Source organism: Microchirus variegatus (assembly GCF_963457635.1).
Source record: "Microchirus variegatus genome assembly, chromosome: 6".
NCBI lineage: Eukaryota > Metazoa > Chordata > Actinopteri > Pleuronectiformes > Soleidae > Microchirus > Microchirus variegatus.
Window position 1 is genome coordinate 25,519,293 of NC_139807.1, and position 15,133 is coordinate 25,534,425.

Here is a 15,133-nt window from a genome sequence, read left to right on the forward strand (position 1 = left end):
TTAAAGTCATAAAAGGGACTGCGGCGGGGAGTCGTGACAAAGCTATTTTTAAACACTGTTAAAACAATGTTTTGATAATGAGGAGCAGTGCATCCACCGTTCCAGAGGGGGCGCTGCGCTTCTGAGAACGGATGTGCTGGATAGTACTGGCCAATCACAAGACTCTGTCTTCTGGGGGTGAAAGTTCACTCTGAAATCTCGCAGCAGAAAAACACCGTCAGAAAAGAGGATTTCTATCGGCTCGTTTACAGAAACTAGGAGGTTTTTGACCATAAAAACAAGTTAATATATGTAAGTAGACCTCCATAACTATGCATTATGTGCAACAGGACCACTCTATGTCACCTTTAATATTACTTTAATTTAAGTAATTAAGTAATATTTTTCAGGGCTTGAAATTGCAAACATTTTTGTTACATAATGTGCCCAAAATATAATCTGTGCCTCTATGTTCTCAGTTTCTCAGTCTTTGTCAGCTGTTTGTGAAATTTTGTGCGTGTGTGCTATGTTCGCTCACATCCTGTGCTTCTCTTGGGGGCTAAGCCTCCCCTGTCCTTAAAACCTAGTGACGCCTCTGGAGTTTAGTATCACTGTAAAGGCCTTACTTTTACCTCACACTCCAGAGCCTTACAATATGTCTCTTAAACATGGTGCCATCATGCTGTCATGTTTCCACACAAGCTGAAATCAAGCCACCATGCATTGTTTACGCCTTTTGCATTTTGAAGCTTACTACACAAACAAAGAGGAATAGCATCCTTTCTGGTATGCACAGGCCACTTTAGTTCCTTGCAAACATAGGGATGAGGGGGATTCCCTCAAGATGTTCACAAGATATCAAACGTGAAAAAAAAAAATTGTTAGATTAACGTTTAATGATTATTGGATTTTGAGCATATTCCTTCATTTCTGTTTGAGAAAGTTAACGCATGTCACGGTTATTTGTGTCTTAGAGACAAGTGTGTATGCCTGCATCACTGCTGCTCCTGTGGGCCACAGAGAGCAGCACTTCAGCAGCAGCCACTGAGCCGCTGCCGTTTGCTGATGTTTTCCCAACAGCAGCTGCTTGAGAAAATCGGTGGCAAATGTGGAGACTCCAACTTTTTCTATTAAGGAGAAACACGAAGCCTGTGACACAATCTGGACTTTTATTCAGCTTCTTTAGGCACAGGCAGGATTGGTGTGCAGGATTAAGGAAATGCACTCCTCACATTCATCATGGCTCAGCGTCAGCATTTTTGTCAAGGCCATTGTAAAATGATAGCACAGGATGCTGTGACTGCATAAATACAAATTTTGACCTCAAAGCATGGAGAAAAAAGGCTTTGGCTCAAGGAAGAAGCCATTAAAAAGTGAGTTAGATTTGAAAAGGAGCATGGATCCAGGTTTATTTTACTTACCACTGTCTTTATGGCAGGGTGATTATTGACATTTCTGTTTCCCGTCTTACCAAACAATGGATAGGAAATAGAAGAACATAGACACAGTATAGCAAATACTATAGTATGAGTAAGCACATCATTCTTCCACTATGATTTTATGATGTATGTTGTTTTTTGTTGTTGTTGCTCAGCTCTAAGGAATATATTTAATTTAAAGTCTGTTGTGCTTCGTCTTTTGTGGTAGCTTTGATTATTTATCTATTTTTTTGTTTGAAGTGTGGTTCTATGTGGTAACGCAAATACATTCACCTATGAGCGTGAATTAGTGTGGGAAAAAACACAAAAACCAGAAACTGACTCAGATCTGACGATGGTCGCTATATGTGCCGAGGAAAAATTGTGTTCATGCAGCTCTAGAATGTGGACATATGCATCCACAGACCACCTCCACATGTGCTTTGTGTTGACTGATGTGAGGATGCATTCGGGACAGATTCGCAAGGTCTGGTCACTTAGGACGAATGTTAACACCAGGTGTGAACGGGAACTCTCAGACAGATTTACTGTATATGCTACGCTCGCACATTTATTTGTGTAAATATTGACAAGAAGACATGTTAGAAGAAAATGTTACTGACATTTCAATGGAACCATGTAATACTGGCCTGTAGTTTTGGCAGCCATGTGCATATACAGCATATAGTGCATATATGCACTATACCACCACAGGTTTTCTGACATCACAATGCAACCCGTTGATAGGTAGTGGTAATTAACAATTCAATGACAAGAGTAGGCTGGCACATGTAAGTGCTTGGCAATCTCCGGGAGCACCCACAGAATCGGCACCTATGCTCCCATTGTCCATTTAAATATTTCTAAGATATTTCTTTATTCTTAGACAAGGGATTCCCTTTCGTGATTGGTCATTTCTATGGACACGGAAGTGACGTCACCTAAAATTCCTGTTTATGGCACAAAGTACTGTCGTAATTCAGCTCTGAGAGTGACACTTAAGATTGTTTATGATTTGTTTATTATGGGCATGACAGTTAATCAACATCTGCACACATCAACATTTAACATTTTTCATACACATGACCGAAAGGGAGTGTGTATGAAAAAAAAACAGTCCTACATTTCGCTGAAAATGTGAGTTAGACGCTTGATAACTAACTTTTAAGTGCAGCTTTCAGCGAATAATTTTTTTACTCATAAGTCTACACTTAGCAGGGTTCTTAGGAGTAATTCTGAGACACTTGATAAACACGGGCCCTGAAATACTTCAGACCCATCTAACTGAACTTAAGCTGGTATTAAATGCAGAACGAGGACTGACAACCTTCAAAATGAAACAATCTTTATATAACACTTTTCTTGGCCTATAGATCCTCCTCCCTATCCGAAACAAAAATCAACATGGCCTTCACTCTCATTCTCTTCTGAATATGATGGTCCTGAGGGCGAGAACACAACTTGGAAAAGGGGAAATATGCTGCTCCTTCAACATGGAATAACTTACAGACTGATCTGAAATTGTCAGAACTGATCCCTGTGGGGGAAATTAAGTCGATTTTTAAGGGATTGAGACAGAAAGATGTGACTGAAGATCAAGAAACGGTCCTTGATCCTGTAATAAAATGGTTGGATGCTATGTTTAATTCATATATTGTGTATGATAGTTGTAGTTGTTGTGCTGAATTCTTGGAAAAGAGATATTAATCTCAATGAGGCTTTTTACATGGTTAAATAAAGGATACATTTTCTGAAATGGTGTTTTTTCCATTATATATTTCTAGTGCTACTTGGCTCAGCTTGACTACTCTTTTTTTTTTGCTTTTCAATCACTGATAGGACCTGGTACCTGGAGCCTTTTTAAGTACCTGCTGAGTACTGCTCTAACATGATTGCAAGTTAGCTGACCCAATACTAAAATGTGAGTCAAGAGTCAAGAATGCGATGTCCGACACAAGTCACAAATCACTTAAAAAGACTCTGCAATATTTAACAGAGGAGTCTGTTAAATATGGTGAATTTAGCGACAGCACTGCTGAAAGCCAGCAATCGTGAGCCAAATCACAACCAAGTTTATTGGTATTTCAGTTCAGTGACTGTGTCAGACAGAGTCTGTGCATCTGGTCATGCAGGAAGTACTGAACCATTCTGTGAACAAATCTTTTTAATCAACTGATTCTAATGATTCAGTTACACCGAAAACAACTGCTTTACAAGTAACTAGTTTGTGTTTGTGTCGCGTATAAAACAATGTTTCGTGCAGCCGTGCTATGATGACCCCGCCTATGCTGTGGAGGTAGGGCCCCATGATTTCCGTGTCAACGGAATCGCGGACGGAATCGCGGAATTGGCCAATAAAAACGGAATCTAATGTTAAACGCGGAATATCGCGGAAATTGACATAATGTGACTGAAATGCTGTCATCGTGAGGAGACGGAACGTTTGTCTGGAGAAATGTTCCGGGGAACGCTCATTCGTGGCACCACCCGTGCATCTCCTCACAAACACTCACCGGGCCAGGGTTTCCCCCAGTGCGTGTTGCTTGTTTATTTACTTTATATACACTTTTTTTTTTCTAAACCGCGGAACAAGTGCGCTGCGCACGCATGTAACCGGCGAGCGTCTCCTTGTCCAGGTGCCGATTGAAACTCAAGTCACACCATCAAATACGCCATTATTACGGTTATATTGTTATTGTCAATAAAGATGTTATATTAAGGAATGCACCGATAATTCGGCGGCCGAAACACGGCGAGTAAACTGTGGAACATCGCCTGTTAAATGCTGGAAAGTCTCTGCGCAAAAGTGAAACTTATGAACTCCCCGCGACTTTCACTTCACACCGGAGAACATTCTCTCTCTTTGAACAGTTAACTAAAGACATCGGCTCATCTGATGCATCTTATATTCCCTTAATTGCAGAGTTGTAGGGGTAATATTGCGTGCAGAGAAATGATCCAGTCGGATACGGAGAAGCGCACGGCGCAGGAGAGGGAGAACAGTACAGCGCAGGGGCGGTGCGCAGAAATCCATCTGCACCAGAGGAGGGGGCACTTTTTTATTTATGTTAATTATTTTACTTTTAAATGTGACCAGCATTGCATGGCTTGTTTTAAGATTCACTGGCATTTACTAAATTAGGATTTAACTTAAGTCAAAACAATTGAACAATTGAGAAGTCAGTGGATTCAAGAAGAAAGTTGAATTTCAGTGGACATTTTATTCACTGACACAAAAAGCACACATTCTATGGTGGTAAAGTAAGTATAAAAGGTAAAAAAAAACAGAATAAAAAAAAATAAAACGGAAAAAACGGAATTCTAAAAAATTAAAACGGAAAAAACTGAATTTGGAAAAAAATAAAACGGAATTTGGAAAAAAATAAAACGGATTTCATAGGGCCCTATGTGGAGGTTCTATGCAGTAATGTAAAACAGCGTGACTGATACCAAAGACGTAGAGTAGAGTCAAGTAGTGCTAGAAAGTGTCTCGACCTGAGAGATTTAACGTAATGTATTTATTCTATTAATGACCGTGTCAAGTGTCACCAAACTGCATTGTGGGTCAGATGATGTGTGTTTCTTGTGTTGCATTCAGCAGAAGATAAGAAATGTGTTTATTTCTATGTCTCCTGCAAACTTGGGATCAATACATCTGCAGCAGTTATTCAGGAGGTTGTTTTCTCATGATGATGAGAGGAAAAAAGGGCTGCCAACTCACTCCATTTAGAAAAGTAGCCTAGTACATTGATTTCCATTTGCTGCAAATGGAAACCATGTGATATTATCATGAAAAGCTTTCACTGTGATAAAGTACCTGAGGTGCTAAGTTTTTTGCTGCTTGTACTGTTTATGTTAGACACCGGGTTTTGCAGATGTCGAAACCGATTACCATTACATGAGTATAGGCCGTGTTCAGACCTGGTATTTACATTTGTTCTGAGAGATCCAGACACAAGTGGACAGCGTTAAGCTACTGTGCATTTAAATGTGTCCTGGATGCATCTCCTGTGATTTAATTTCCTGCACTGTATGCAGGGTTCCCACGGGTCCTTGAAATCCTTGATTTTTTTTTCTTGAAAATACGGCAAATGGACTTGGGTCATTGAAAGTGCTAAAGTAAATACGTTGATATTTAGGGAAATGTCTCCCTTGTTTGTGATGTTGTTGGTGTATGTAGACTAGGCCTATATACGCAGAAAAAATGTAGTCATAATTACTAGCGGTGCTGTTGACACTGTCTGTCTCCACTGAGTAATGTTAAGCAAGAGAGAGTAAATGACATGATGCCGGGGAAATGCAAAATGCCAAGATCTCTGTCTCACCAGCGACAAATACAAAGACTGACTTTGACCAAGATCACAAGGAAAATCACTTGTCCAGATGCAGAGTGTGCTGCAAATCGATAAAAGTGGAAACCATTATGGGAGAAGCGGCTCTTACAATTTGCCCTTCCATCTTAAACGGACAGCAATATTTGGTCCTTGAATATGAAGAAAATTGAGGCCTGGAACGACATTCAAAACTTGTTGGCCTTTGCCAATACATTGTGTCTCTTCTTTGCAACAAAATCTTTCATTATCACATGTATGATGTGTTTGTTGTCACTTTGTGTGTGTGTGTGTGCATGCGTGCGTGTGCAAGCGTGTGTGTGTGTGTGTGTATGCTTTCGCACGTAATTTTCACCATGGAGCTGTGTTCACGTTGGGCCAGTTGTTCAAAAAATATAATCCGGACCAAACTATTCAGATTTGGAAATCACAATTTTTGCTATCCAGGATCAGTTAATCCGTCTTACTTTTAAATCGGTTTTCCAAAGCAACTTTGGATTGGATCACCCTGATCCAGCTACACAGTTTTCAGGATTACCAAATCCGGATTACCAGCTATGTAAAGAACACTTACATCCACTTCCATTTATAATTTCTTTTACGACCCTTTTATGATGCACCTGAGCCTGTTGAAGGACCAGACCAACCTCTGCCATTCTGTCAGAATGTGAGACTGACTGGACATGTAGTAAGGGATGCAATTGTTCGAAACTATTTTTGACAGGTTCATATCTGATGATTGTTTCTCTGACATTAATATACAGTGATGAATGACAATGACAGAGATTAAAAATTTTGTATATTATTTTTGTTTGTTATAGAAATCTGTTTGGGGGTTTATTTCCTGGGGCCAGTCGTAAAACGTAATCTGATCGGATTTTGGTTATCGGATTGGATCAAATCTGGAAAATGGGTTGTTCAAAAGGGAAAAAAAGGATTCGGAAATTGGATCAGATCATGTAATCCAATCCGAGTTTGGAAATGGATCGAACCTTCAATTTGTGTTGTTCAAAACTTTTCAGTAGGATTTGGATAACTTTGATCCAAAAAAACATGATTACCCTGATCCCAAAAAGGGGTATGATTTCAAGGTGGATTTCAGGAAGAAAATCTAGTAAAACTAAAAGTGTAAAATTGGTCAAATAATAATTTTGTGTCATTTAGTGTATACACTTGTAGACTTATAGACTTGTTTAACTGTTACAGTGATAAAGGGTTGGTCTGGTTCTTCAACAGGCTCAGGTGCATCATAAAAGGGTCATAAAAGACATTTTAAATGGAAGTGGATGTTTATGTTTTGTGTTTTGTCTCAAAATAAACACTTAAAACCAGTGTTGGCTCTTCTACCTGTTCTTTAGCTGGTAATCTGGATTTGGTAATCCTGAAACTGTGTATCTGGATCAGTGTGATCCAATCCAATGTTGCTTTGAAAAACCGACTTAAAAGTAAGAAAGTAAAACAACTGGCCCCGGAATATAATCCATTCACTGAAAGCATGCGCACTTGCACTTCACTCGCACTTAAGATTTCTTTTCACTGAAGTGCAACTGCGTATGCTCGTGTCATTGGATTTACGTAGGATTATGCACGAATATCAGGGTACATATTTTTTGTACATTTTCATACGACCCCTTCATGAGAATACATTGATCAGTTTTACATGAATTAATACATCAACATATTGCCTTGAGAAGTGTAAGGGGGAATTCCAATTCCTTGCTTAACCTTCAATCTTAACTCTCAATCTCAAAAATGCACGCTCCCGCTAGTGCAAGGGCTGTCCTGATTCTCAGAAAAATTAAGTTAAGTTGAGGGGTGAGTTTAAGGGCTGTATCGCCCTAAATATTGAGATTTTCCGGGACCACCCTTGGGAGCAAGGGCTACCCAGAATGCATTGCGTGTTTTCACATAAGAAGATGGCGTCGAAAGCAGTGAAGCGAGTGCGATACAAATTAAGTATTTTCTTTGTTAATAGAGATATAAAAATTATGAAAACCATTGTATTATCTTAGTTTAGGCCCATATTATGGATTACTGACGTCATTGTTGCGTAACATTTATTTTTATTTTACGATCTTTTGTCAATAGCCGGCCGGTGCGGACACGCGATCGTTTGCTATCGTTCAATAAGCCGTGGTGTGTCGTAACTGTCAGCTGAATATTTCCGTGGTTGTGGTATTTGTTTGAGTATCATCTTATAACTAACTGACAACCTAATAACTTGACTGAAATAAAATAATAAATAAATATCGTGACGTAAATGTGTTCTTCTTCTTGGAGACGCAGCTTTAGCGTTATTCTGCCCGCCACAGTCTGAAGACGTATCTGCATTTAAAGGGTGTCCCATTTCTAAGACATTTCTGACAAAATAACCCTCAACACTTGGTTTTGAGGGCCAGTTGAATGAATGAATCGTTTATTTCGGGCATGACCATGACCGAAAGGGACAGCAGGAGAAGCAAAGCTTATCTAATCCCGCCCCCATTACACAGAAAATTTAATTTCGTCTTTTTTCTTTTTTTTTCTTCTTTCTTCTTTTTTTTTTTTTTTTTTTTTCTTACTGTCTTAACTTTCGACAATATTGACGTCGCAGCAACAATGGCTTAAGATAAGGGTTGAGCTTGAGGGTTAAGATAGGAATTGGAATTGTCTCTAAAAATACCATGAGATTGCAGTGCATCAGAGAACCTCAGCTGAGGAGAAGCTCAGCAATGCATCCTGAGGACAGATTCCTCTCATGTATTATATAATATTTTACAATAACAACAAAAAATATTGACAAAATAATCCCCCTATAATCACCCACCCCCTTCAAAAAAGCCATCGTGCTCTGTGTACAAACACACTTTACAACAACAACTATAATTCTGCAATGGCAAGTTATTTTTCATAGATTGATTGAACATATTAAGTTTTTTATTACACTGTGTTTTTGTTGATACACTGTATCTCTGTGTTCCTGCAGTGTCTGTGTTTATGTATATATATATACATATACATGGCTTGGTTGAAGTTTTATCAGTTAAGTATGGCAAGCCATTTGAGCATTTATTCAATATCCTTGATATCAGACTTAAGGTCCATCTACTCGTAAGCTTTTTGTCCTGACTAGTAAGACAATTTGGCACACTAGTGCTAAATTACTAGTAGGGTGCACTCGTAGAATGACTGTGTCTCTTATTAGTAATGCTTTTTCCACTACTCGTGCTACTTTTGGCTTACTAGTGCTCAATCAAACCTTACTAGTAAACTACTGTGCTGCCCTACACTCTTACAAATAAGGGTTCCAAAAGTGTTCTACAAGGGCTGAGGTTCTACCTGGAACCATTTGTTTTTCAGGGGTTCTTGGTAACACTAATGGTTCCAGTAAGAACTATTTTGATCCAGAGAACCCTTTAAAACCCCTTTACTACTAGGCCCTACTAGTAGGCATGTGTCACGCACTAATAGCATCCTGGACCATATTAGTATCGGCAAAATGCCCACTAGTAGCACTAGTAAGGCATTTTTGACCTCACCAGTACTACTAGTAAGTACAAAATGCCCACTATGTCACAATCCACACTCACTCATTCATTCATTCCTGCAAGTTCCTGTGTTTTCCCTGCTGCCCCGATGTCTTTGCTCTATCTCTGCAGGGGGCGTGGTTGACCTACATTCCTGATGACGCTGTTGATCACCGCACCTGCGCATCTCCACCCAGCTGCTCCTGATATCCAATCAGGAGCACTACTTAAGCGGGAACCAGCGGTGACTCCAGCGTCAGATCGTAGTTTCGCTACCGCCGGTAAAGATCGTTTTCCTACTTGCTACTAGAAACTATTGACTCCCAAGGAACTCACCTCGTCTCCTCTCCAGGTCGCCACGTCTCCTGCCTGCGGCAGAGACACGGAAGCTCCGCGATCGCCACACTCCTGGGTTCGTCTCAGACTTCCGCCTTCAGCCTGCTTCCCTCCTCGTCGCCTCCTCGTCATACACCGCCCGTTGATCTTCACGGATCCTCTTGCCTCCAGTGATTCCTCGTCGCTTGCCCTCGCATCCGCTGAGACGCCGCCACTTCCTCGTTCGTCCTGTGGAGGACGTCTCGGCTACTCATCTCCTCTCCTGAGCTTCTACACCCAGAGTGAGTCTGTTCCATAGGGGACACAACGACGAACTTTAAATCTGCCACAGAGGAACGGCGTTTCCTTCACCTTCCTGCTGCAGACTGACTCACATGCACACATTCACATACCTACCTGTTGTTGTATATACTTACCTTGTGGCCTTAATAAAGTCCTTTAAATCTTCCTCGTGGCTCTGTCTGCATCCGGGTCCTCCATATACTAGTCATTGGTTTCCCCATAAAGGGAAATCATAACACACTAGTAGTACTAGTAAGAGCCAGAATGTCCACTAGTCACATTAGTAAGATGTTTTTGACCTTACTAGTACTACTAGTGAGGCTCAAAATGTCTACTAGTAATATTAGTAAGGACCTTTACTAGTGTTACTTGTTTGCCTGACGTCTACTCGAACTACTAGTAACAGTGCACATGTCTGCATAGCACTAGCTAGGGCCAAAATGTGTACTAGTAGCACTAGTTAGTGGCAGAATATTCACTAGTAGCACTAGTGGGGGACTTTTGCAACTTACTAGTAGTACTAGCAAAATCAAAAATGCTCAAGTGTTACACGTGACAGATATTTTTTGTCTGACTAGTGTAACTAGCAGGGATTAAAATTAACACCGTCCGGTGGAAAAAACTTACCCCCGTTTTCCACCGTCAGCGGCGTGGAAGATAAGCGTCGCGGTCAGCTGATCGCTGCCACTCTTATCAATGTGAGCATTTCCACCAGCCGCAGCGCTATCAATCCATAGCAGTTCTATTTTTTTCTATTTTTTGCCGTTGTCGTGCCTAAATCGCGTCAAGCTCAACAGAGAAGATCGCACCAGACAGCAAGTCCGACACATGAATACGGCTGGTTTGCAAGACAGCGGCTCATGGTAGCGCTCCTGGAACGCGTCCGGTGGGGATTGACACTGGGCAGAGGACAGGCAGCACGACGGGTGTCGTGCCAATGTAGGTATCCCCGACAGAAAGTGCTTGCCCTGGCCGCGGCCGCGGAGGCGGAGAAACAGTGGTGCGCTTGCTTCACCAAAGTAAATTAAAACAATTGAATTGTTTAATGATTTATTTTATGTATACTTCACATTGTACTCTATAACCTCTGGTATTATGAACAGCTTTCTTCTCTTCTAGCCAAAGATATGGGGGGGAACATTATTTCAGACTGTTTACATGGCTGCCATGATTTGTTTCCCCCCATATCTTTGGCTAGAAGAGAAGAAAGCTGTTGATAATACCAGAGGTTATAGAGTACTATGTGAAGTATACATAAAATAAATCATTAAACAATGCAATTGTTTTAATTTACTTTGGTGAAAGCAAGCACACCACTGTTTCTCAGCCACCGCAGCCAGGGGAAACACTTTCTGTCGGGGATACCTACATTGGCACGACATCGGCGCTGACAGAACGCGCGGTGGAAAGCGGGGTCACTGTCAATACGATGTTGCGCTGGCTGAAGCCTAAAGAGTCTGAATATACGCAGCCAGGCCCCAGCCACCAAGTACAATCAGGGAGTGATGGCGACCCACCTTGCCACACAGAGCTTGAGGTAAGTCAGTAACGTTAATCACCGCCATCATTCTCAGCAATGATACGATGTGCGCGAGTCTTGGGGCAGAAAGCTTTTAGTGGCTAACGATGTCAGTTTATAGAAAGCTAAGAAACTGGGGGAATTGTGGAAGAAAGATCATTTGATACGTTAACCTCTCACACATACAGACATGTTAATGCACCCTCTGATATTATTATGTTAAGAGATTCCATCACTTTTATCTTATTGTTTAGACTCTAACTGGTAGCATCGACATATTAGCATCGTCTGCTAGCTAGCTAACGTAAGCAGCCGTACACAATTATACTGTTGAAACAAGGTAATAACACACCTAAACCGTAGTAATACTCACCACACCCAGATTGTTGGTTATTATACTCGATTTTTCTGGTTGTAGTCGTAAAAGTAAATTATCCACAAGTGATCCGCCATCAACAAAATAGGTAGACTGTCAAAGTTTAGTTAGTAGGGCTATTACTAATTACTGTTAAAGGCAGTGTGTTAGCTTTAGAGATAGCCAGTAAATCTGTGTATTCTCTTTATTTCGGCTTTTAAACACCTGATGCTTTCACTTGCAAAAAAAAAAAAAAGATTTGTATTTATTTTATTGTAGGGTTTAGTAGGCTGTTGTGTTTTCATCTACAATGTATTTGTTTGTCCTTTATTACTCAAAATCAACATTTCTTATTTTCTATAGAAACAAGGAATCTCTAACTACTATGAGGCGAAGAGAAATTTCCTTCCTGTGTGGAAAAACACATATTCATTCATTGACTGGGATGCAGAGGCAGAAGTGATGTACTGCAGGACCTGTCGGAGCTGTCCAAGTCAGGCCAGGGGGAACAGACTGGTCTATGGTGTTAAAGGAGATAGTCAGGCTGAAGACAATTAAGGAGCATGTAACCACAGCGCTCCACAAAACGGCAGCAGACGCTTTGCACGCCAGAGAAGATCCAGTGGGGGGGAAATAGTAGCAGCCTTTGACAGGATGGATGCAGCTGTGCAAGAGAAGTTGGTCAAACTCTTCAACATCGCCTACTTCATTGCAAAAGAAGAGCAGCCATTCACCCTATTCCCCAAGCTGATGACGCTTCACAAGACCAATGGCCTCGACCTTGGCTCAACCTACTACAACAATGTGGCATGCAACACATTTGTTGAAGCTATTGCGTCATGCTTCATTGAGGACCTCAAGAAGGAGTTGCAAGCAGCCAGGTTCTTCTCTGTAATGTCTTACTCCTCAGTTGACCGTACGGTGAAGGACCAGGAGATGATCTACTGCACTAGCTTTTGGATGGCAAACCTGTGAACTGGCTGATCCAGATTGTGACCCTGGATAGCCAGGGCATTTTGGATGCCATTCTGAAAGGGCTGAAAGTGGTGGGTAGTTGTGTCTTCTTTTGAATGTAATGTGTGAATGAAATAATCCATACTTCTATTGTATTCATACTATAACCTAATGGGATGCTTGTAATGATTGTGGCGTGGACCCGAAAGCAGACGGAGACGGTAGTGACTATTTCAAAAGGTCCGACTCCTCCACTGGTTTCAGGAGCGAGACGTGGAAGGTCGGGTGGATTCGTAGGGCTCTAGGAAGCTTCAGGCGGGCGGCGGACTTGTTGACCATCCGCTCGATGACGTACGGCCCAATGAAGCGAGGCGCCAACTTCCGGGACTCGACCTGTAGGGGAAGGTCTTTAGATGACAGCCATACCTTTTGTCCCGGTCGATAGTCGGGAGCTGGGATGCGGTGGCGATTGGCCTGCCTCTGGCTCTGGATGGAAGATCGTTGAAGGGATGACCGGACCTGTCTCCACACCGCGTGGCACCGGCGAAGGTAGATCTGGACGGAAGGGACGGCGACCTCTTCCTCCTGGAAGTCGAAGAGGGGTGGTTGGTAGCCCAGGGTCGCCATGAATGGGGAGATGCCGGTAGATGCGACCAGGGAATTGTGCGCGTATTCCACCCATGGAAGCATGGAACTCCAGGAGGCGGGGTGGCGGGCGGCGACACAACGGAGGGCACTCTCCATACTTTGGTTGGCCCGTTCTGTTTGGCCGTTAGACTGAGGGTGATAGCCAGACGTGAGGCTGGTGGACGCCCCCAACGCCGAGCAGAACGCCTTCCAGACCTGGGAAGCGAACTGAGGCCCTCTGTCTGAGACGATGTCCTGCGGGAACCCGTGGAGTCGGAAGACGTGTTCGACTAAGAGGTCCCCCGTCTCGATGGCAGTTGGGAGCTTGGTGAGCGGTATATAGTGGACGGACTTCGAAAACCGGTCCACCACCGTCAGGACCGTGGTGTTTAGGCGAGACGGTGGTAGACCGGTAACGAAGTCCACCGCAATGTGGGACCAGGGACGACGTGGAATGGAGAGCGGCTGCAGGAGACCAGCTGGAGGGCGGTTAGAGGTTTTCCCTCGGGCACAGACGGGACGGGCTCGGATGAACTCAGCAGTGTCCTGAGGCATGGAGGACCACCAAAACCGCTGGCGAAGGAACCGGAGAATGCGATTGTGGCCGGGATGACAGGTAAGCTTAGAGCCATGTGCCCACTGTAACACCTCAGATCGCGCCGCGTCGGGGACGAAGAGCCGATTGGGAGGACCGTTTCCTGGGTCTGGTTCCTCTCGTTGGGCCAGACGAACCCTCTCCTCCACCGGCCAGGAAGCAGCTCCCACGATGCAGGCTGGGGGAATGATCGGCTCGGGAGACAGAGAAGGTGGATCAGGTGAGAATAGTCGAGATAATGCGTCCGGTTTAACGTTCCTTGACCCAGGTTGGAAGGTGAGGGTAAACACAAATCGCCCCAGGAACAGGGCCCAACGTGCCTGTCTGGAGTTGAGACGTTTAGCGTCTCGTAAACATGATAAATTTTTATGGTCAGTCCAAACGATAAACGGAAAAGACGCACCTTCCAACCAATGGCGCCATTCTTGAAGTGCCAGCACGACTGCCAACAGCTCCCTGTTCCCCACGTCATAGTTTGCCTCGGCAGGGGAAAGGCGTCGGCTGAAGAAAGCGCATGGGTGCAGTTTTTGGTCGGCAGTCGAGCGTTGCGAGAGAACGGCTCCAACTCCAGTGTCGGAGGCGTCGACCTCGACGATAAACTGTAGGGAAGAGTCAGGGTGGGAGAGGATTGGGGCAGACGTGAACAGTACCTTGAGTCTCTGGAAGGAATTTTCGGCGTCATCGGACCAGCAGAATGGTTGCAGCGGAGAGGTGAGTCGAGTGAGGGGTCCAGCCACCTTGCTGTAGTCCCAGATGAATCGCCGGTAGAAGTTCGCGAAACCCAGGAATCGCTGCAGCTGCTTCCGGTTGGAGGGGGTCGGCCAGTCCCTCACCGCGCTGATCTTGGCCGGGTCTGGAGACAGCTTACCCTGGTCGATAATAAATCCAAGGAAGGGAACTGATGATGCGTGGAAGACGCACTTCTCTGCCTTGGCATACAGTTTGTTCTCCAGCAGTCTTTGCAGCACCATGCGGACATGCTGGACGTGTTCCTGCTCGGACTCCGAGAAGATGAGGATGTCATCCAAATACACGAACAGGAATTTGTCCAGCATGTCACGCAGAATGTCGTTGACTAGGTGCTGAAAGACTGCTGGAGCGTTCGTTAATCCAAAGGGCATGACCAGGTATTCAAAGTGTCCTATTGGCGTGTTGAAGGCGGTCTTCCATTCGTCTCCCTCCCTTATGCGAACCAGATGGTAAGCATTGCGAAGGTCGAGTTTGGAAAAAA